Source organism: Procambarus clarkii, chromosome 19 (genome assembly GCF_040958095.1).
Source record: "Procambarus clarkii isolate CNS0578487 chromosome 19, FALCON_Pclarkii_2.0, whole genome shotgun sequence".
Classification (NCBI taxonomy): domain Eukaryota; kingdom Metazoa; phylum Arthropoda; class Malacostraca; order Decapoda; family Cambaridae; genus Procambarus; species Procambarus clarkii.
The window spans coordinates 2,013,397-2,035,591 of NC_091168.1; positions in this window are offsets into that span (position 1 = coordinate 2,013,397).

Genomic DNA, 22,195 nt, shown 5'->3' on the forward strand with positions numbered 1-22,195 from the left:
GCTTGAACAGCAGTCTCATGTGCGGTACTGTATCAAAGGCTTTTTGGCAGTCCAGAAATATGCAGTCTGCCCAGCCATCTCTGTCCTGTCTTATCCTCGTTATTTTATCATAGAATTCCAGGTTTGTTAGGCACGATTTCCCTGTCAAGAACCCATGTTGATGTTTGTTCACAAACCTAATGTTCTCCAGGTGTGCAACCAGTCGTAGCCTAATTATTCTTTCCAGTATTTTACAGGGGATGCTTGTCAGTGATACAGGTCTATAGTTAAGTGCCTCCTCCCTATCACCTTTTTTCGAAGATCAGCACGACATTTGCCTTCTTCCAGCAACTGGGCAATTCTCGCAACATAAGTGACTCATTAAAGATCATTGCCAGAGGCACGCTGAGGGTCTGCACTGCTTCTTTTAGTATCCACGGTGATACTTTGTCTGGTCCAACTGCTTTAGTTGCATCTAGAGTTGTCAACTGTTTCATTACTTCCTCTGCTGTCACCTCTATATCTGATAGTCTTTCATCTAGGGTAACCTCTTCCAACAATGGGAGCAGCTCAGGCTCGGTAGTGGACACTCAATGGAAACTGGCATTCAGTGCCTCGCAGATTTCCTTGTCACTTTCAGTATATGCCCCCTCTGTCTTCCTTAGTCTTGTCACTTGGTCGTTCACCGACATTTTTCTTCTTATATGACTGTGTAGTAACTTAGGTTGTTTTTTTGCTTTGATTGCAATATCGTTCTCATAGTCCCTTTCCGATGTTCGTCTTATGTTAATGTAATCGTTCCTAGCTAGCTCTGATGTATCTGATCCTGTTGTCCTCTGTCCTTTGTCTTCTGTACTTCCTCCACTCCCGCCTGCTGGCCATTTTTGCTTCCTGACACTGTCTATTAAGCCATGGGTTATTATATTCCTTCTTATTTTTTCCCTTTACTCTTGGTATAAATCTCTCTTCGGCCTCCTGGCATTTCTGTATGACTAGGTCCATCATATCTTGGACTGTTTTTCCTCTAATTTCTTCCTCCCACTGCTCTTCACCCAGATAGTCCCTTATCCTCTTATTATCCCCTTTCCCGTAGTCAACTCTCCTTTCCCAGATCTCTTGTCCCATGGTCATAAGTTTGAATTCCATCATGTAGTCAAAAACTGGGACACAATGGTCACTGGCCCCTAGAGGTATTTCATGCTCTAAATTCTCGATATCTTCAACGTTCTGGGTGAAAATCAGGTCTAATAATCTCGGTGCATCTCCTCCTCTTTCCCTTGTGTCTTCCTTCACACGTTGTGTTAGGAAATTCCTGTCTATAACATCAACTAATTTTGCTCCCCACGTTTCGTCCCCTCCATGGGGATTCCTTGATTCCCAATTTATCTCTCCATGATTTAGGTCCCTCATGATCAGCAGCTTCGCTCTCATTCTGTGGGCTAGTGTTGCTGCCTTCTGCAATTCATCTATACATGCCTTGTTGTTGTCATCATACTCCTGCCTGGGTCTTCTACTGTATGGTGGGGGATTGTAGATTACCAAGATCACAATCTTCCTCCCATCTACTGTCAGAGTTCCATGTATGAAGCTTGTGCACTCATTGGTAACTCGATTTCCCAGGTCTTCAAACTTCCATTTCCGCTTTATGTGTGTGTGTGTGTGTGTGTGTGTGTGTGTGTGTGTGTGTGTGTGTGTGTGTGTGTGTGTGTGTGTGTGTGTGTTGGGGTCTAGGCCAGGGGCCAGATACAGTAACCGGTTATGGTGTTCAGCTTCATGTGTACTCACCTAGTTGTACTCACCTAGTTGTGCTTACGGGGGTTGAGCTCTGGCTCTTTGGTCCCGCCTCTCAACTGTCAATCAACAGGTGTACAGGTTCCTGAGCCTATTGGGCTCTATCATATCTACACTTGAAACTGTGTATGGAGTCAGCCTCCACCACATCACTTCCTAATGCATTCCATTTGTCAACCACTCTGACACTAAAAAAGTTCTTTCTAATATCTCTGTGGCTCATTTGGGCACTCAGTTTCCACCTGTGTCCCCTAGTGCGTGTGCCCCTTGTGTTAAACAGCCTGTCTTTATCAACCCTGTCAATTCCCTTGAGGATCTTGAATGTGGTGATCATGTCCCCCCTAACTCTTCTGTCTTCCAACGAAGTGAGGTTTAATTCCCGTAGTCTCTCCTCGTAGCTCATACCTTTCAGCTCGGGTACTAGTCTGGTGGCAAACCTTTGAACCTTTTCCAGTTTAGTCTTATCCTTGACTAGATATGGACTCCATGCTGGGGCTGCATACTCCAGGATTGGCCTGACATATGTGGTATACAAAGTTCTGAATGATTCTTTACACAAGTTTCTGAATGCCATTCGTATGCTGGCCAGCCTGGCATATGCTGCTGATGTTATCCGCTTGATATGTGTTGCAGGAGACAGGTCTGGCGTGATATCAACCCCCAAGTCTTTTTCCTTCTCTGACTCCTGAAGAATTTCCTCTCCCAGATGATACCTTGTATCTGGCCTCCTGCTCCCTACACCTATCTTCATTACATTACATTTGGTTGGGTTAAACTCTAACAACCTTTTGTTCGACCATTCCTTCATTTGGTCTAGGTCTTCTTGAAGCCTCAAACTGTCCTCTTCTGTCTTAATCCTTCTCATAATTTTGGCATCGTCCGCAAACATTGAGAGAAATGAATCTATAGCCTCCGGGAGATCATTTACATATATCAGAAACAAGATAGGACCGAGTACAGAGCCCTGTGGGACTCCACTGGTGACCTCACGCCGATCGGAGGTCTCACCCCTCACCGTAACTCTCTGCTTCCTATTGCTTAGGTACTCCCATATCCACTGGAGCACCTTACCAGCTATACCTGCCTGTCTCTCCAGCTTATGTATCAGCCTCTTATGCGGTACTGTGTCAAAGGCTTTCCAACAATCCAAGAAAATGCAGTCCACCCAGCCCTCTCTTTCTTGCTTAACCTTTGTCATCTGGTTGTAGAATTCTATTAAGGCAGTCAGGCAAGATTTACCCTCCCTGAACCCATGTTGGCGATTTGTCACGAAGTCCCTTCTCTCCAGATGTGTTACCAGGTTTTTTTCTCACTATCTACTCCATCACCTTGCATGGTATACAAGTCAAGGACACTGGCCTGTAGTTCAGTGCCTCCTGCCTGTCGCCATTTTTGTATATTGGGACCACATTCGCCGTCTTCCATATTTCTGGTAGGTCTCCTGTCTCCAGTGATCTACTATACACTATGGAGAGTGGCAAGCAAAGTACCTCTGCACAGTCTTTCAGTACCCATACAAGATTCCGTCTGGACCAACAGCCTTTCTAATATCCAGGTTCAGCAGGTGTCTCTTGACCTACTCTCTCGTAATTTCGAACTCTTCCAAGGCCGCCTGGTTTACTTCCCTTTCTCCTAGCACAGTGACCTCACCTTGTTCTGTTGTGAAGACCTCTTGGAACCTCTTGTTGAGTTCATCACGCACCTCTTTGTCATTCTCTGTATACCTGTCCTCGCCTGTTCTAAGTTTCACTACCTGTTATTTCACTGTTGTTTTCCTTCTGATGTGACTGTGGAGTAGCTTTGGTTCGGTCTTGGCCTTGTTTGCTATATCATTTTCATAACTTTTCTCTGCTTCTCTTCTCACTCTAACATACTCATTTCTGGTTCTCTGGTATCTCTCTCTCTGCTTTCTGGTGTTCCGTTATTCCGAAAGTTCCTCCACATCCTTTTGTTCAGTTTCTTTTCTTCCATACATGCACTATTATACCATGGGTTCTTCTTTTGCTTCTCGGAAAACACCTTGAGTAGGAAACACACACACACACACACAGCAAGGTGTGTGCAGCAAGCAGCAAGGTGCACCACTCAACTGCTGGAAAGAAAAAGATCAGTGGTAGTTGTAGGCATCAAAGAACAGGAAGGATCCAACAGGCAAGAATAGAATGGCAAGGATAAAGAGGCAGTACATGGGCTACTGAAGGTTGCAGATGGAAGGGGCTGTACATAACATTGAGAAGGTTTTCAGGTTGGGCTGGTACAACAAGGACAGAAACCGACTTGTAAAGGTGGTGTTTACAAACGAAACCACGAAGGAGGATATTCTCGAAAGGAAGAGTCATCTGCAGCATGTGGAGGGATACAAAAAAGTATTCCTGCAGAGGGACAGGACGAAGGAGGAGAGAGCCAGGGCAGCAGAGGCAAGAAGGAAGTGCAGGGAGAGAGGAGCAAACCAGGAAATCACAGCCTCCAACACAACAGTCCCAGAGACAATATTGGAACCCAAAACCAGCATCCCAGCAACACCAGAGGGAAGGGCAACACCACCACCCCCCTCTGCATCGAAACCCTCCCTTCCCTTCACTCTACCTGCCCCCACCCAACCCTCCCTCCCCCCCCCACCCCATTCTGACCCTGACACCCCATCCCCATTCCCGTTATGTCCCCCCTCCTATCTTTCCCCCTACCCCTTCATCCCATTCCCTCCCTATCCCTCCTCCCCCATCACCCCGTATCCTCCATGTCCTCCCTATCTACTTAACCCACACCCTACCTGACCTCCTTCCCTTAAACCACCACCCCCCCTCACCCCAAAACCCTCCGAGACCCTGCAAACCACCTCACAGATCTTCTCACCCACGGAACAGCTTCCCACACCAGCAGAATGCTCGCCAAGAAAGGGACATGAAAATGAACAGAAGAAAGTGAGCTTCAAGGCGATGTACACTAATATAGATGGGATTACAAATAAAACAAGCAAACTTGGAGAAGGGCACTAGAAGAAAACCCAGACATATTAGCACTCACAGAAACAAAACTAACGAAAATCATAAGAAACGCAGTGTTTCCACAGGGCTACTATGTAGTGAGGAAAGAGAGAGAAGGGAGAGGAGGGGGGTGTAGCTTTCCTACTAAGAGAAGGTTGGAGTTTCGAAGAGATGGTAATTCAGAACTCTGAAGGTTTCAGTGATTACATATCAGGCACCATAGCAACTGGAGGACAGAAAAATATAATAGTAGTCATATATAACCCCCCACCGAATGACAGAAGACCCAGACAGGAATATGATAGAAACAACATGGCCACCATCAATATAATAGAGAGAGCAGCTTCTGTGGCTAGCAGGAACGGATCCAGACTTCTAATCATGGGAGACTTCAACCATGGGAAGATAGCTTGTGGGAACAGAGACCCCAACCCGTTCTCGCAAATTTAAAAAGTCAATATTGACTTATTAGTTGCGTGCATAGGTGACATACTAAACATAATAGTTTCCCTTGAAAAGCTTCATAGAAAACACCGACCTTACCTAACCTACTTAGTATGTTAAAATAAGCATCTTATAGCTTCATAATTACAATTGTTACTTAACCTATTATAGGTATAGGTTAGGTAATAATTGTAATTACGAAGCAATAAGATGCTTATCTTAACATATTAAGTAGGCTAGGTAAGGTCGGTGTTTTCTATGAAGCTTTTCAAGGGAAACTATTATGTTTAGTATGTCACCTATGCACATATTTAATAAGTCAATATTGACTTATTAAATTTGCGAGAACGGGTTGGAGACCCACATGGAGGCCCAGACACATGGAGAGCTAAGCTGCTGGATGTGGCAACAAGAAACTTTCTAAGTCAACACGTCAAGGGACCGAGAACAATGAGAGGAGGGGATGAATCAGCCTTGCTTGATCTGATATTTTCCCTAAATGAGTCAGATATAAGGGAAGTTAAGTTGGAAGCCCCATTGGGAGTGAGTGATCATAGTGTATTGAGCTTTGAGTACCTGGTTGAGCTGGGAATTATCACCCCCAAAAAAGAACTGGGAACCAAAGGGCTGGCGTACCGAAAGGGAAACTATGAGGAGATGAATAAATTCCTATGAGATATACATTGGGACACAGAACTCGGAACCAAGTCCATACAAGACATGATGGACTATGTCACTAAAAATGTCAGGAGGCTGTAAGCAGGTTTGTCCCAGCCCGACAGGAAAAAACAGAGAAACAAAGGAAGAATACGTGGTTTAATAGGGAATGTATGAAAGCAAAGGAGCTGAACAAAAGGGCATGGAGGAACTTCCATAATAACAGAACACCAGAAAGTAGAGAGAGATACCAGAGAACCAGGAACGAGTATGTTAGTGTGAGAAGAGCAGCTGAGAAAAGTTATGAAAATGATATAGCTAATAAAGCCAAGACCGAACCAAAGCTACTACACAGTCACATCAGGAGGAAGACAACACTGAAGGAACAGGTGATGAAACTTAGGGTGGGCGAGGACAAGTACACAGAGAATGACAAAGGGGTGTGAGAAGAACTCAACAAAAGGTTCCAGGAGGTCTTTCCAATAGAACAGCGAGATGTCACGGCGCTAGAAGAGGTGGCAGCAAACCAGGTGACCTTGGATAGGTTCGAAATTACAAGAGATGAGGTCAAGAAGCACCCATTGGAGCTGGATGTGAGAAAAGCTGTTAGGCCAGACGGAATCTCGCCATGGGTATTGAAAGAGTGTGCAGGAGCACTTTGCTTACCTGTTACGGCCCTCTCGGGACGCAACGGGGTTCTCACTCTGATGTTGTTAGAGGAAGATATATGTATCCGTTCCCAAGCCAGTAGTGGCTATCAAGGGATGAGATCCGTGACGCAAGTAACTTAAAAGGGAGTAGGGAAAGAAAGTTAAGAACTTAATATTATAATTAACACCATCACCGTTTAAATATATAAAATTAAAGAGTACCCAAGGGGGAGGGGTATTAACACTTTACAAGGGGACTAATCCTCAATCGATGTCTTCTACTGAAGACGCTGGTGCCATAACTCTCGGTGCCTTCTTCGTGGCCTCACGACGTGTCCTCTGAGAATGCCGAGCCTACCCGGGCCACAGGTCAGCCAAAACGCAGGTCCACTGGGGGCACCGTCGTGGAGGCCGTCAACCATACGTCCAGCTGGTCTGCTGGCAGGTACTGAGCCACCAAGGCTGGTACGGCCACTCCACGAACGATATAAGGGGTACGCCCTAGACAGGAGTCTCGTGTGATATCACCAATCACCCTCCTGTCCTCAATACCCCAGTGGATTATCGTCTCCAACAGTCGGTCCCGGGTAAATCCTTTCACTGCCACTCCACTGGCAGGCTAACACACCACAGTGTTCTTCCGGGGGGGGACGACGTCACAACAGCTGCAGCAAACTTCACCGTATGGAGACTGGCTGCCTCGGGTAGACTGACTCAACCGTCAACACAGTGGTCCCAGGTCGACTCTGTAAACAGACACGTCATCAATAACCGGGACACTAATACACCTCACTTACGGGCTCGGGCGCAAACACCTGACGTATCCAGTCCATAGATGGCGCTGTCGTCGGAGCACCACCTCACCAGAGGTCAGGAGCGGCTGTGTTGTGAGCTGCACAGGACTGGAAACTGGCCCTTGTGGCCGATATTCGCCGTCCTCATCCGGTGTCGTCGTTCGTTTGGCGGGGGTTTCGGGAGCTGACCCACAGATGGCGTAGTTGTTACTGCTCCTTGCTCGGACGCTGAATCCGGGTTCGTAACACGTCCCCACCAAAAAGAATTTGGTTTGGGGTTCTATAAAAAGAAACACAAACCAAATTAGTACGACGACACAACTCCAAATGGACACACATGCATTATAATCTGGAATGGTGAGGCTGTCTCGTCCACAGAACTGTCCTACTGGGCAATTCCGGCACAACGGGAACTTTAAAATTGAAGGCAAGGTCCTGCCTGGTGTAATCTTCCACATCTTCACCGTCTCCACCGAGATGTTAATCCGGAGCATAACCTCACACCTCTCGAGTAAGGATCGGTGTAGACACGATCTGGGGTGACTCGACACTTCCTTATGTCGTGGCACCGATGATGGCTGACCATAGACGGCATTTCTGGTGCCGGTCCGATGGTCCTTCAGGGAGATAGGAACCTGGAATACAGGGGTCTGATAATTCAGAGTGATCGCGACAGTGGGTAAGTCAATACTTACAGCATACCCTACTTGGTCCACACCTAGTCCCAACAGGGCTGCTTGTACGTCGCAGATGACATTCACTCTTCCACCGTCAGGTCGACCAACGTTCCGCATAACGCTGTGTTGAGGTTCAGCAATCACGCGGGGGGTGTCAACCTGTCGGAAACAGTCACTCATATTATCACATGTCGTACCTCCTGTATCAACCATCACCTTCCAGGTCCCTTCTTCAACTGCAACACCTGCAGCACAAATCTCCAATCCCTGGGACCTCTTCACGATGTTCATGGGAGCCATCATTCGTCGGGTCGTCCACCGGTCCTCACTGAGAGCACAAACGAGTACACATACGAGAATTAAACAAAATACCGATAGGAAACATTTGGTAAGTCGAGGGATAAGTTTCCTGAGATTGTCATGTCCATAGCCGGCACCATCCACTAGCCTGGCTTGGACAGAAGAGGGCACTAGACCTTTTGAACACACCTCACATACCTCTGACGTCTGGGGAATCTCTGGCTGGTTCACTACATGCTGTAACTTGCCATACCGCAAGCACACATCCGCCTTCGCTCCAGACTCGTTGGTATCCGTGGGTGCCTGCACACGAGGCCTCTCTTCTAGCTCAGGTACCTCTGCCTTCTTAACCTCATGTTCCTTGTCGAGAGAATCAGGAGACACTGCTAGAATATCGTCGATCTGCGGGTGAGAGGACAAATTAAATATGTTTACATCCGGGTCTGTCTTTACCTGGACATTACCATTGCCTGTAGACACCTCAGACTTTGATGTTCTGGCTGACTCGTCCGCTATCTTGGGATGATTGGTGCTCCAATCGGTCACCAAGTCGTTGGCTAGTACCACGTCAATCCCAGCCACAGGGAGGGTATCGACTACTGCCAACGCACATGTGCCGCTGAAATAAGGCGAGTCGAGATGTACTGGCACTAAGGGGGCGATATACTGCGTTCTCGGAAACCCAACCAGGATAACCTCTGGTCTCCCATCCACACTTACTCCCTCGGGTAACGAGCTCTTCACGATCAGGGACTGGGCTGCTCCACTATCTCTGAGCACTACAATTGATCTACCAGTATGATCACTCGTTACATACCCGGTTGAAGTGTGAGGGGCCAACAAACTTGGTCCTTCCTGCGTCGTCGTAGACTGGTTTCCTACTGGTGATGTAACACAGCTCATCAACATCACCTCCCTTCGTGCGCTGCCACCTCTTCTGCCTCGGCACCTAGCAGCTATGTGCCCTTTCTGCCCACAAGTCCAGCACACCATATTCCTCCTTGGACTACGGTGTTTCGGACTACTAGGACTTGTTCTTCGGGGGCTACTTGGGGGCGTCTTCTTAGCGCTTTGTGGGACGGGTCTTTCTTCTTCTTCGTCGTGAGGTCTGTCAAACCGGCGCTGGTAATTCCTCGGGACGTACTTAGCAGACGGCCTATGAGTCAGGATATACTCTTCAGCCATGGTGGCTGCTGCACTCAAGGTCTCCACCTGCTGTTCCTCTAAGTACGTCTTGAGGTCTCCAGCCAAACAATCCTTGAAGTCCTCGAGCAGAATCAGCTGCTCGAGGTCTTCCCTGGTCTCCACCTTCCGAGAGGCACACCATTCCTGGAAAAGTCGCTCCTTGATTGTAGCGAATTCGGTGAAAGTGTGCTCTGAGGTCTTTTTCAGGTTTCTGAACTTTTGCCTATACGCCTCAGGTACCAATTGGTACGCCATGAGCACAACATTCTTCACCTTGTCATAATCGCTGGAGTCGTCAAGGGATAACGTAGAGTAGGCGATTTGGGCCTTCCCAGTCAGGACTGACTGTATCATGATGGCCCAATTCTCCCTTGGCCACTCCAAAGAGGCAGCGACTTTCTCGAAGGCTGCAAAGAATTTTGACACTTCCTTCTCATGGAATTTGGGGACCATTTTGATGTTTCTTACCGGATCGAAACCACTGGTGTCCGTCGTTTGCCTCCGCCCACCTAACCGCAATACTTCTAGTTCATGTTGTCTCTCCTTTTCCTCTCTGTCCTGTCGTTCTTGCCTGTCTCGTTCTTCTCTCTCTCTTTCTCGTTCTTCCCTCTCTCGTCTCTCTTCTCTTTCTCGCTCTTCTTTTTCTCTGTCTCGTTCTTCTCGTTCTCGTTTCTCTTCTCTTTCTCGTTCTTCTCTCTCTCGTTTCTCTTCTCTTTCTCTCTCTACTTTCCTTTCTTCTAATTCTAAACGTCTCATCTCTAATTCTTTATCTTGTCTCTCTCGTTTCTCTTCTCTTTCTAATTCTAAACGCCTCATCGCCAATTCTTTTTCTTTCATTTCCATTTCTTTATCTTTTAATTCTCGTTCCATTTCTAACTGAGGGCTGTGATTTCCTGGTTTGCTCCTCTCTCCCTGCGCTTCCTCCTTGCCTCTGCTGCCCTGGCTCTCTCCTCCTTCGTCCTGTCCCTCTGCAGGAATACTTTTTTGTATCCCTCCATATGCTGCAGACGACTCTTCCTTTCGAGAATGTCCTCCTTCGTGGTTTCGTTTGTAAACACCACCTTTACAAGTCGGTTTCTGTCCTTGTACCAGCTCAACCTGAAAACCTTCTTAATGTTATGTACAGCCCCTTCCATCTGTAACCCCTTCAGTAGCCCATGTACTGCCTCTCTATCCTTGCCATTCCATTCTTGCCTGTTGGATCCTTCCTACTCTTTGATGCCTACAACTACCACTGATCTTTTTCTCTCCAGCAGTTGAGTGTGGTGCACCTTGTTTCTTCCTGTGACGTAGCTGCTTGCATTGCTACCTCCCTCACGCTGTCCATTGCTTCTGAGCTCTTTTTCAGTATATCCGCAAATGTATCAGGTACAGAGGCATTTCCTTCCAATGTAACATTCCCACCTTCCCTTTGGATGATAATCTGATGCTCGGTCCCTTTATTTTTCTCTGTGAGAGATTTGATCTCCTCCCTTGCTGATGCTAGCTCACTTTGCAGTTTGTTAATTGTAATCCTCATTTCATTCATCTCCCTCCTGAATTCCTCCAGAACTTGGGTTAGCAATTCCTTCGTTTGATCTCCCTGGCTGCTTCCCGTGTCCCTGTTGCGGCCTCTTGCCATTTGGCCCCTTGTCAAGAGAGAGAGCAAGGGAGAGAGAGAGCAAGGGAGAGAGAGCAAGAGAGAGAGAGAGCAAGAGAGAGAGAGAGAGCAAGAGAGAGAGAGAGCAAAAGAGAGCAGGAGAGAGCGATCAAGAGAGAGAGAGCAAGAGAGAGAGAACGTGTGTGCACGTGGTATGGGGTAAAGAGGAGGTGAGGTGTTCAGCTTACAGCAGGTAAGAGAGGTGGAAGAGAAGGAGTAAGAGAGGGGGTGGATTATGAGAGGTTTTATCTCCTTTCCACAAAAGGTGTTAATCCCTTCTAGCCTGTGTGCGCATGTGTGTGTGTGCATGCATACGTACGTGGGCTTCAGTGCATGCATGTGTGCGTGCGTGCGTGCGTGTGTGTGTGCGTGCGTGCGTGCATGCATGCATGCGTGCGTGCGTGTGCGTGTGTCACTAGTTTCTGTAAGCGGTAACTTCTACCCAGAATGAGCCACACCGAGATTTTAAATATATATACTATCCTGAACAAGAATTTGATAATATTTTACCTCACACTGATAACTTGACCAGAGAGGGGGTACATACCAGTATGTTTCCCGCTCACACAACTAGATGAGTAATGATGATGTATAGTTGACGATGGTGCTCCGTTGTCATCTTTCCACTTGGTGATTCTCTAAGTGCTAGTAGATTGACGATGTCGATTCTTTTCTACACTAATCTCTGGATACACAGTCACCACCCAACAAACACAGTCAGCAGTTCCACGGCGGGCCGTCCCCACCTGGCCGTCAGGTCAGGTCAGGTCACTACACGTTCCTCCACACTGTATGCACCGGTGATTCCACTAGCTACACTTTGTTTTTTTTTTTGCACTATCGCTAGCGATATGACTATGCTATGTAGCACCCTGCTAGCTACACACTGCGAGAGGCCAAATACTATGATCTAGCCTCAATAATCTTCAATGTCCCGAGAAATTGACGAATTTCCGCGGACATCGCTAATCGCGTGTGTCTCCTACCGTCGCTGGCCTACTCTGTGTGTGTGTGTGTGTATGTGTGTGTGTGTGTTTTGGGGTCTAGGCCAGGGGCCAGGTACAGTAACTGGTTATGGTGTTCAGCCTTGTGTGTGTGTGTGTGTGTGTGTGTGTGTGTGTGTGTGTGTGTGTGTGTGTGTGTGTGTGTACTCACCTAGTTGTGTTTGTGGGGGTTGAGCTCTGGCTCTTTGGTCCCGCCTCTCAACCGTCAATCAACAGGTGTACAGATTCCTGAGCCTATCGGGCTCTATCATATCTACACTTGAAACTGTGTATGGAGTCAGCCTCCACCACATCACCCCTAATGCAATCCATTTGTCAACCACTCTGACACTAAAAAAGTTCTTTCTAATATCTCTGTGGCTCATTTGGGCACTCAGTTTCCACCTGTGTCCCCTTGTGCGTGTTCCCCTTGTGTTAAATAGACTGTCTTTATCTACCCTATCAATTCCCTTCAGAATCTTGAATGTGGTGATCATGTCCCCCCTAACTCTTCTGTCTTCCAGCGAAGTGAGGTTTAATTCCCGTAGTCTCTCCTCGTAGCTCATACCTTTCAGCTCGGGTACTAGTCTGGTGGCAAACCTTTGAACCTTTTCCAGTTTAGTCTTATCCTTGACTAGATATGGACTCCATGCTGGGGCTGCATACTCCAGGATTGGCCTGACATATGTGGTATACAAAGTTCTGAATGATTCTTTACACAAGTTTCTGAATGCCGTTCGTATGCTGGCCAGCCTGGCATATGCCGCTGATGTTATCCGCTTGATATGTGCTGCAGGAGACAGGTCTGGCGTGATATCAACCCCCAAGTCTTTTTCCTTCTCTGACTCCTGAAGAATTTCCTCTCCCAGATGATACCTTGTATCTGGCCTCCTGCTCCCTACACCTATCTTCATTACATTACATTTGGTTGGGTTAAACTCTAACAACCATTTGTTCGACCATTCCTTCATTTGGTCTAGGTCTTCTTGAAGCCTCAAACTGTCCTCTTCTGTCTTAATCCTTCTCATAATTTTGGCATCGTCCGCAAACATTGAGAGAAATGAATCTATAGCCTCCGGGAGATCATTTACATATATCAGAAACAAGATAGGACCGAGTACAGAGCCCTGTGGGACTCCACTGGTGACCTCACGCCGATCGGAGGTCTCACCCCTCACCGTAACTCTCTGCTTCCTATTGCTTAGGTACTCCCATATCCACTGGAGCACCTTACCAGCTACACCTGCCTGTCTCTCCAGCTTATGTATCAGCCTCTTATGCGGTACTGTGTCAAAGGCTTTCCAACAATCCAAGAAAATGCAGTCCACCCAGCCCTCTCTTTCTTGCTTAACCTTTGTCATCTGGTTGTAGAATTCTATTAAGGCAGTCAGGCAAGATTTACCCTCCCTGAACCCATGTTGGCGATTTGTCACGAAGTCCCTTCTCTCCAGATGTGTTACCAGGTTTTTTTCTCACTATCTACTCCATCACCTTGCATGGTATACAAGTCAAGGACACTGGCCTGTAGTTCAGTGCCTCCTGCCTGTCGCCATTTTTGTATATTGGGACCACATTCGCCGTCTTCCATATTTCTGGTAGGTCTCCTGTCTCCAGTGATCTACTATACACTATGGAGAGTGGCAAGCAAAGTACCTCTGCACAGTCTTTCAGTACCCATACAAGATTCCGTCTGGACCAACAGCCTTTCTAATATCCAGGTTCAGCAGGTGTCTCTTGACCTACTCTCTCGTAATTTCGAACTCTTCCAAGGCCGCCTGGTTTACTTCCCTTTCTCCTAGCACAGTGACCTCACCTTGTTCTGTTGTGAAGACCTCTTGGAACCTCTTGTTGAGTTCATCACGCACCTCTTTGTCATTCTCTGTATACCTGTCCTCGCCTGTTCTAAGTTTCACTACCTGTTATTTCACTGTTGTTTTCCTTCTGATGTGACTGTGGAGTAGCTTTGGTTCGGTCTTGGCCTTGTTTGCTATATCATTTTCATAACTTTTCTCTGCTTCTCTTCTCACTCTAACATACTCATTTCTGGTTCTCTGGTATCTCTCTCTGCTTTCTGGTGTTCCGTTATTCCGAAAGTTAGAATCGGAATTCCGAAAGTTAGACGGAATCTCGCCATGGGTATTGAAAGAGTGTGCAGGAGCACTTTGCTTACCACTCTCCATAGTGTATAATAGGAAACTGGAAACGGGAGACCTACCAGAAATATGGAAGACTGTTAATGAAGTACCAATATACAAAAAGGGTGACAGACAAGAGGCACTGAACTACAGGCCAGTGTCCTTAACTTGTATACCATGCAAGGTGATGGAGAAGATTGTGAGAAAAAACCTAGTAACACATCTGGAGAGAAGAGACTTCGTGACAACCCATCAACATGGGTTCAGGGAGGGTAAATCTTGTTAAGCTAGAAAGAGAAGGGTGGGCGGACTGCATTTTTTTGGACTGTCGGAAAGCCTTTGACACAGTACCCCATAAAAGGTTGATGCATAAGCCAGAGAAACTGGCAGGAGTAACTGGTAGGGCGCTCCAGTGGATAAGGGAGTACCTAAGCAATAGGAAGCAGAGAGTTACAGTGAGGGGTGAGACCTCAGACTGGCGTGAAGTCACCAGTGGAGTCCCACAGGGCTCTGTACTTGGAACTATCCTGTTTCTGATATACGTAAATGATCTCCCAGAGGGTATAGACTCATTCCTCTCAATGTTTGCTGACGACGCCAAAATTATGAGGAGGATTAACACAGAGGAGGACAGCTTGAGGCTCCAAGAAGACCTGGACAAGCTGCAGGAATGGTCGAACAAATGGCTGTTAGAGTTTAACCCAAGCAAATGTAATGTAATGAACATAGGGGTAGGAAGAAGGAGACCAGATACAAGGTACCATTTGGGAGATGAAATACTTCAAGAGTCAGAGAGAGAGAAACACCTAGGGGTTGATATCACGCCAGACCTGTCCCCTGATGCTCATATCAAGAGGATAACATCAGCAGCATATGCCAGGTTGGCTAACATAAGAACGGCCTTTAGAAACTTGTGTAAGGAATCTTTCAGAACATTATATACCACATATGTCAGACCAATCCTGGAGTATGCGGCTCGAGCATGGAGTCCATATCTAGTCAAGCATAAGACTAAACTGGAAAAGGTTCAAAGGTTTGCCACCAGACTAGTACCCGAGCTGAGAGGTATGAGCTACGAGGAGAGACTACGGGAATTAAACCTCACTTCGTTGGAAGACAGAAGAGTTGGGGGGGACATGATCACCACATTCAAGTTTTTAAAGGGAATCGACAGGGTTGATAAAGACAGTCTATTTAATACAAGGGGCACACGCACTAGGGGACACAGGTGGAAACTGAGTGCCCAAATGAGCCACAGAGATATTAGAAAGAACTTTTTTAGTGTCAGTGGTTCACAAATGGAATGCATTAGGAAGCGATGTGGTGGAGGCTGACTCCATACACAGTTTCAAGTGTAGATATGATAGAGCCCAATAGGCTCAGGAACCTGTACACCTGTTGATTGACGGGACCAAAGAGCCAGAGCTCAACCCCCGCCAGCTCAACTAGGTGAGTACACACACACGCACATGTACCATGTGTGTGTGTGTGTGTGTACTCACCTAGTTGTGTTTGCGGGGGTTGAGCTCTGGCTCTTTGGTCCCGCTTCTCAACCGTCAATCAACAGGTGTACAGATTCCTGAGCCTATCGGGCTCTATCATATCTACACTTGAAACTGTGTATGGAGTCAGCCTCCACCACATCACCCCCTAATGCATTCCATTTGTCAACCACTGACACTAAAAAAGTTCTTTCTAATATCTCTGGCTCATTTGGGCACTCAGTTTCCACCTGTGTCCCCTTGTGTTAAATAGACTGTCTTTATCTACCCTATCAATTCCCTTCAGAATCTTGAATGTGGTGATCATGTCCCCCCTAACTCTTCTGTCTTCCAGCGAAGTGAGGTTTAATTCCCGTAGTCTCTCCTCGTAGCTCATACCTCTCAGCTCGGGTACTAGTCTGGTGGCAAACCTTTGAACCTTTTCCAGTTTAGTCTTATCCTTGACTAGATATGGACTCCATGCTGGGGCTGCATACTCCAGGATTGGCCTGACATATGTGGTATACAAAGTTCTGAATGATTCTTTACACAAGTTTCTGAATGCCGTTCATATGTTGGCCAGCCTGGCATATGCCGCTGATGTTATCCGTTTGATATGTGCTGCAGGAGACAGGTCTGGCGTGATATCAACCCCCAAGTCTTTTTCCTTCTCTGACTCCTGAAGAATTTCCTCTCCCAGATCATACCTTGTATCTGGCCTCCTGCTCCCTACACCTATATTCATTACATTACATTTGGTTGGGTTAAACTCTAACAACCATTTGTTCGACCATTCCTTCAGCTTATCTAGGTCTTCTTGAAGCCTCAAACAGTCCTCTTCTGTTTTAATCCTTTTCATAATTTTAGCATCGTCCGCAAACATTGAGAGAAATGAATCGATACCCTCCGGGAGATCATTTACATATATTAGAAACAAGATAGGACCGGGTACAGAGCCCTGTGGGACTCCACTGGTAACTTCACGCCAATCGGAGGTCTCACCCTTCACTGTAACTCTCTGCTTCCTATTACTTAGATACTCCCTTATCCACTGGAGCACCTTACCAGCTACACCTGCCTGTCTCTCCAGCTTATGTACCATCCTCTTATGCGGTACTGTGTCAAAGGCTTTCCGACAATCCAAGAAAATGCAGTCCGCCCAGCCTTCTCTTTCTTGCTTAATCTTTGTCACCTGATCGTAGAATTCTATCAAGCCTGTAAGGCAAGATTTACCCTCCCTGAACCCATGTTGGCGATTTGTCACGAAGTCCCTTCTCTCCAGATGTGTTACCAGGTTTTTTCTCACGATCTTCTTCATCACCTTGCATGGTATACAAGTCAAGGACACTGGCCTGTAGTTCAGTGCCTCTTGCCTGTCGCCCTTTTTGTATATTGGGACCACATTCGCCGTCTTCCATATTTCTGGTAGGTCTCCCGTCTCCAGTGACTTACTATACACTATGGAGAGTGGCAAGCAAAGTGCCTCTGCACACTCTTTCAGTATCCATGGTGAGATCCCATCTGGACCAAGAGCCTTTCTAACATCCAGATCCAGCAGGCGTCTCTTGACCTCCTCTCTCGTAATTTCGAACTCTTCCAAGGCCACCTGGTTTACCTCCCTTTCTCCTAGCACAGTGACCTCACCTTGTTCTATTGTGAAGACCTCTTGGAACCTCTTGTTGAGTTCTTCACACACCTCTCTGTCATTCTCTGTATACCTGTCCTCGCCTGTTCGAAGTTTCAATACCTGTTCTTTCACTGTTGTTTTCCTTCTGATGTGACTGTGGAGTAGCTTTGGTTCGGTCTTGGCTTTGTTTGCTATATCATTTTCAAAACTTTTCTCTGCTTCTCTTCTCACCCTGACGTACTCATTCCTGGTTCTCTGGTATCTCTCTCTGCTTTGTGTGTGTGTGTGTTGGGGTCTAGGCCAGGGACCAGGTACAGCAACCGGTTATGGTATTCAGCCTCGAGTGTGTACTCACATAATTGTGCTTGCGGGGGTTGAGCTCTAGCTGTTTGGTCCCGCCTCTCAACAGACAATCAACTAGTATACAGTGTTGGAAATTTCCAACAATAATACAACACTGTTGTATTATTATTAATTATTACTAAATCTACTAATCACTGTAGTAATTAAAATTAACCAAACGCAGAGTTCACATGTACTAATAATTACATCTGTACAATAAGGCTAGAATTCTTACGTCACCAGACGCCAGTATTGTGTCAGATTCCATTATAATAAACACATCTATATCCAGTGTGTCTGAGAATTGAGTTTGATTCTCTATAAAATAACGGTGTTCTGTGTGATAATTATTTACAGATAAACTGATTCCCAACTAATGCCAAATAGAGCGTTTATAGTTATAACTGTTATCTGGTAATAAATTTAACATCAGACGTGAATGCCCTGGAGAGACTTTAATTCATCTCCATTGTTCGTTTACCATCGTAAAACGAGCAAATAATAATGTTTAACTTCTCTGAATAATAAACCCGTCCATATCCAAGCATTTCAATCGCAACTGCGAGAAATGATATTATTCGTAGTAAATAATTTGTGTATCAAATGGGGGACGCGGAGCGGGGCAGAGAGAGACGTCATTACCCAAGCGGGCTTACCACGAGACGCTCCGACCCAAGGAGACGCCTTGCTGGAGAGGACGTCACCGAGAGTGTGTGTAGGCGTCCACGAGGGAAGAAAGTCGCCACTGTGAGGTGTGAAGATTAGTTGCAGAATATAGCATCTTAGCTGGTGTCAGTGTCACGGGAACCTGTTAATTTGTTCCGTGTAGTCCAACGTGACCGGCCAGAGAAGCGCATCAACATCTAGGCTAGGCTCGACACCACGTGTCCGTTATTACGACGCCAGAACCTAGGACGCGAACTTCGGCAAGCCTTAACTTACACAGTGCCTTATTAGCTAAGTACCTTTATTCCCATTTGATACATCATTTTGGAGGGGTTATAGCTGGGTAGCTTGTCATCACGCCGAGCGACTTAAATAAAACACAGGTTAATATCTGTTTCTTCTCTCCATTTTAATTTTCTTGAACATAGATATTTAGCAGCCTAATATGTTGCTACTGAATATATTTTGATTTGCACCGTGTGTGAAGAATTCCCCGAGCTGTCATTTCCCATGTTAATCATCTCCAAGTGTTCCATGATGAGTTCAGGAGATTCCGAGGATGAGTCATAACCGATGTCTTGGAAAACGTCTTCAAGCTAAGACCCTTTTCCGTATTCCTTAAATTACATTATCTGTAGTATATTATTCTTGCGGATCACTGTTTTCTGGATTAACATGTGTTTATTATAATCATTAATTTCTTATGTTCATAATCTATGTTTTTATTAGTGATTGTTTTATTGATTCTATAATTGGTCATAGGAATAGGTTATTGCATAATAAACTGGTGTACGAACCACACTAGTTCCTAGACATATATGAAGTTCTAGTAATACCCCCCCATTGTAGGTGTTTGAGGCTTTGATTCAGTTAAATTATATACAGCCCATTAATTATACAAGTGATTATATTTTCTAGTATTTTATCCATAGCTACTGGTTCTTCTAGGAATTTTTTAATGATCACATTTTATTAGTTTCCCTCTTTACTATAAAAGCGGGTGGTCCTTCGTAATTGATTTTCATTACATTAATATTTAAATAAATAGTCAAGCCCCAAATGTCCCACATTATGGTCCTTCGAACCGGATAAACATAAATTATAATTATAAATAATAGCTAGTAATAACTAATCCTTATGTGACGTAGTTTAGATTAGCCATTTAATCAATTGTGTCTACCAACAGCGTAACACATAAGTTAGTCTAAGTCACACCAATTCATTGCTACTTTCACCTCATGTATAAGGTAGCACTCGTGGGACACAGTCAATTACCCACAACACTTAGACCTATACCTCATATAGAAGTAAGAATCTTTAGGTCACCAGGAGCAACAGCTCATAACGTTTATAACAATTCCACACTAACACCTGCGTTAGAGTGGCCTCACCATCTAACCATTATATACTTAGGTGGTAATGACATCCATCCTACTCGTCATCCAGCTGAGGTGATCAAGCACCTTAAAGCCATAATTTCTTCTTTCAAGCTCATCAGTAATTCGGTAGTATTCACGTTAGTGGAACCTCGCCAACCAAGTCAAGATAATCGTTGGGGAGTAACACCAGAATACTACCAGAGAGCTGCTAAGTACATAAATTTCAGGCTGAAAAAACGAGTGAGATTGGATGCCACTTATATCCAATTTACAGCCAGACTTTATAAACAAAACCTGGCCACAGATGGTGTACACTTGTCAGGTGAGTTTAGGTTGCATGTGGTTGACAAGTTGATCAACACCATCAACTATCACAAACGGCTGTGGCTAGCAAGCCAAACTTAACTGTACATAATTGTTTTCACTTGTGTGTGCAAGTGCACACTTATAAACTATAAAAAACAAAAAACCCAAAAATACAGCACAATTATATTCACCTTACTGCACCACAATAATCTTTACCAATCTTATTAGGTAGAATTTAGGCTGAGATTGTGCTGAATTTGGTACAAGCCCAGACTAAATAAATTTATAGTTCTTAGGTAGGAATTATCACGACTAGACTTAAGCTAGTCAGTAGTGTATGGATTGTACTATTTGTGCTGACCCTATCCAGGGTGGGATTAAATTTTGAGATAACTCTGATTGTAGTGTCTCCATAATATTTCTCTTGTACTCATTATTTGTGTATCTATTTTGTGTATTGCTGGATGATCCCCATTACCTCTAATGGTTATATAGAAGAGCTAACCGGACGAGAACTAGTGGTGAAGTTCAGACAATGCACAAAATATTTAGCTATCTCTTGTTAGGTAGGTAAAACTATAGTCTATTCAAGTATATTAGGCTATTCTCATTGATATTGAACTCCACTGAATGAGTCAATATCCCAGTTATCTCAGTAACAAATATTTACTGACAAATCAGCCTTTACCCAACAAAATGGAAACGGCTACCAAAATGAAAAGAACCCTTATCGGTCTGAAAGGTCATTTGACCCGACAGATTAATAAATGCCAAAATCTGTCACAACAGTCAACTGTTGATTACTTTGAATTAGAAGATTTACTACAAGTTGCTGAAAGCAAATTTGCCCATATTAAGCAACACATGAGTCTGTATTTGACAGAACTTCACTCAACTTCTGTAGATAGTAGTGAACTTGAGGAGGTTATAGATGAGTTAGCTCAGTATGAAGAAGATATACGGGTTAAACTTCTACCCTTTAAGAAGCAAATTGCTAAAAACAAGCTGACAGTAGCTTCTGCTGCACGCACAGATCCTGAGGTCAAATTACCTCAAATCAATATACCCACATTCTCTGGTAATGAGAACGAAAGTTGGGATGATTTCTGGAGTAAATTCGTAGATGCAGTAGACTCTAAAGCTAACATTCCTCAAACCACCAAATTCACTTATTTATAAGGCTTGTTACGAAATGAAGCCTTGAAAGTAATCTCTAATATAACACTGACCAGTGATGGTTACACATTAGCTGTTCAATTGCTCAAAACCAACTACGATAACACGGAGAGAACTATTACTGTCTTAGTTCAAAAATGGCTAGATTTACCCTCTGCTAATAATTCCACAGATTCTCTCCAAATTTTCTGACTAGAGTTAGAGTCTTTACTCAAGGCCTTAAGCCTTAAAGTCCAAATTCAGTCAGCTGAATGGATGACCAAAGTAGTTGTTAGGCGAAAATTGCCAAGAGAAACTTTAGATAAGTTGTGTACTATGTACAATAAGACCTTTCTGACTTTGAAAGAAATCACAGAAGGTCTACATACCTTAGTCGAAAGACAAAGAGCCAACCAAGTCGGGGAGAAAGTTTCAAACTCCTCTACTAACTCCCATCGTAACTCAGCTCAAATTGACACTTCAGTCAAACAAAAAATGACTTTAAATAAGTCTAATAAATTTAAATCTAGGACTGCTCCATCCACTGGAAAGGGGAGTGGTAATGTAGGTACTTATTCGGTGTCTCCTTCTGAGATAACCAATGACTTGTCTACTTAAGAGACCAAGTCAAACAAGGAGAGAAGGTGTCTGTTCTGTAATCAGGGACATGCCACCTACCAATGCTCTGTTTATCCTACTTATAATACTAGGATTAAAAGGTTGCAAGAAATACACAAGTGCACCAGGTGCATGGGCTCTCATGATCCCAAAAAATGTGTAGTGCAGCTACGTTCCTGCAATAGATGCAACCAAGGTGAACATCACTACGCCTTATGTAGAAAATCTTCTACACCAACCATGACCACTGGGGAGAATTCCACCAATTCTACCACAGTGCAATATTGCAAAGTGCATCAAGAAATAAATGTACTTGCTACTGAGTCAGGCAATAATACCACTCTGCCTACAGCTCAACTTAGACTAATAAACAGGAGATCTAGAGTTAACACTAGAGGTCTTT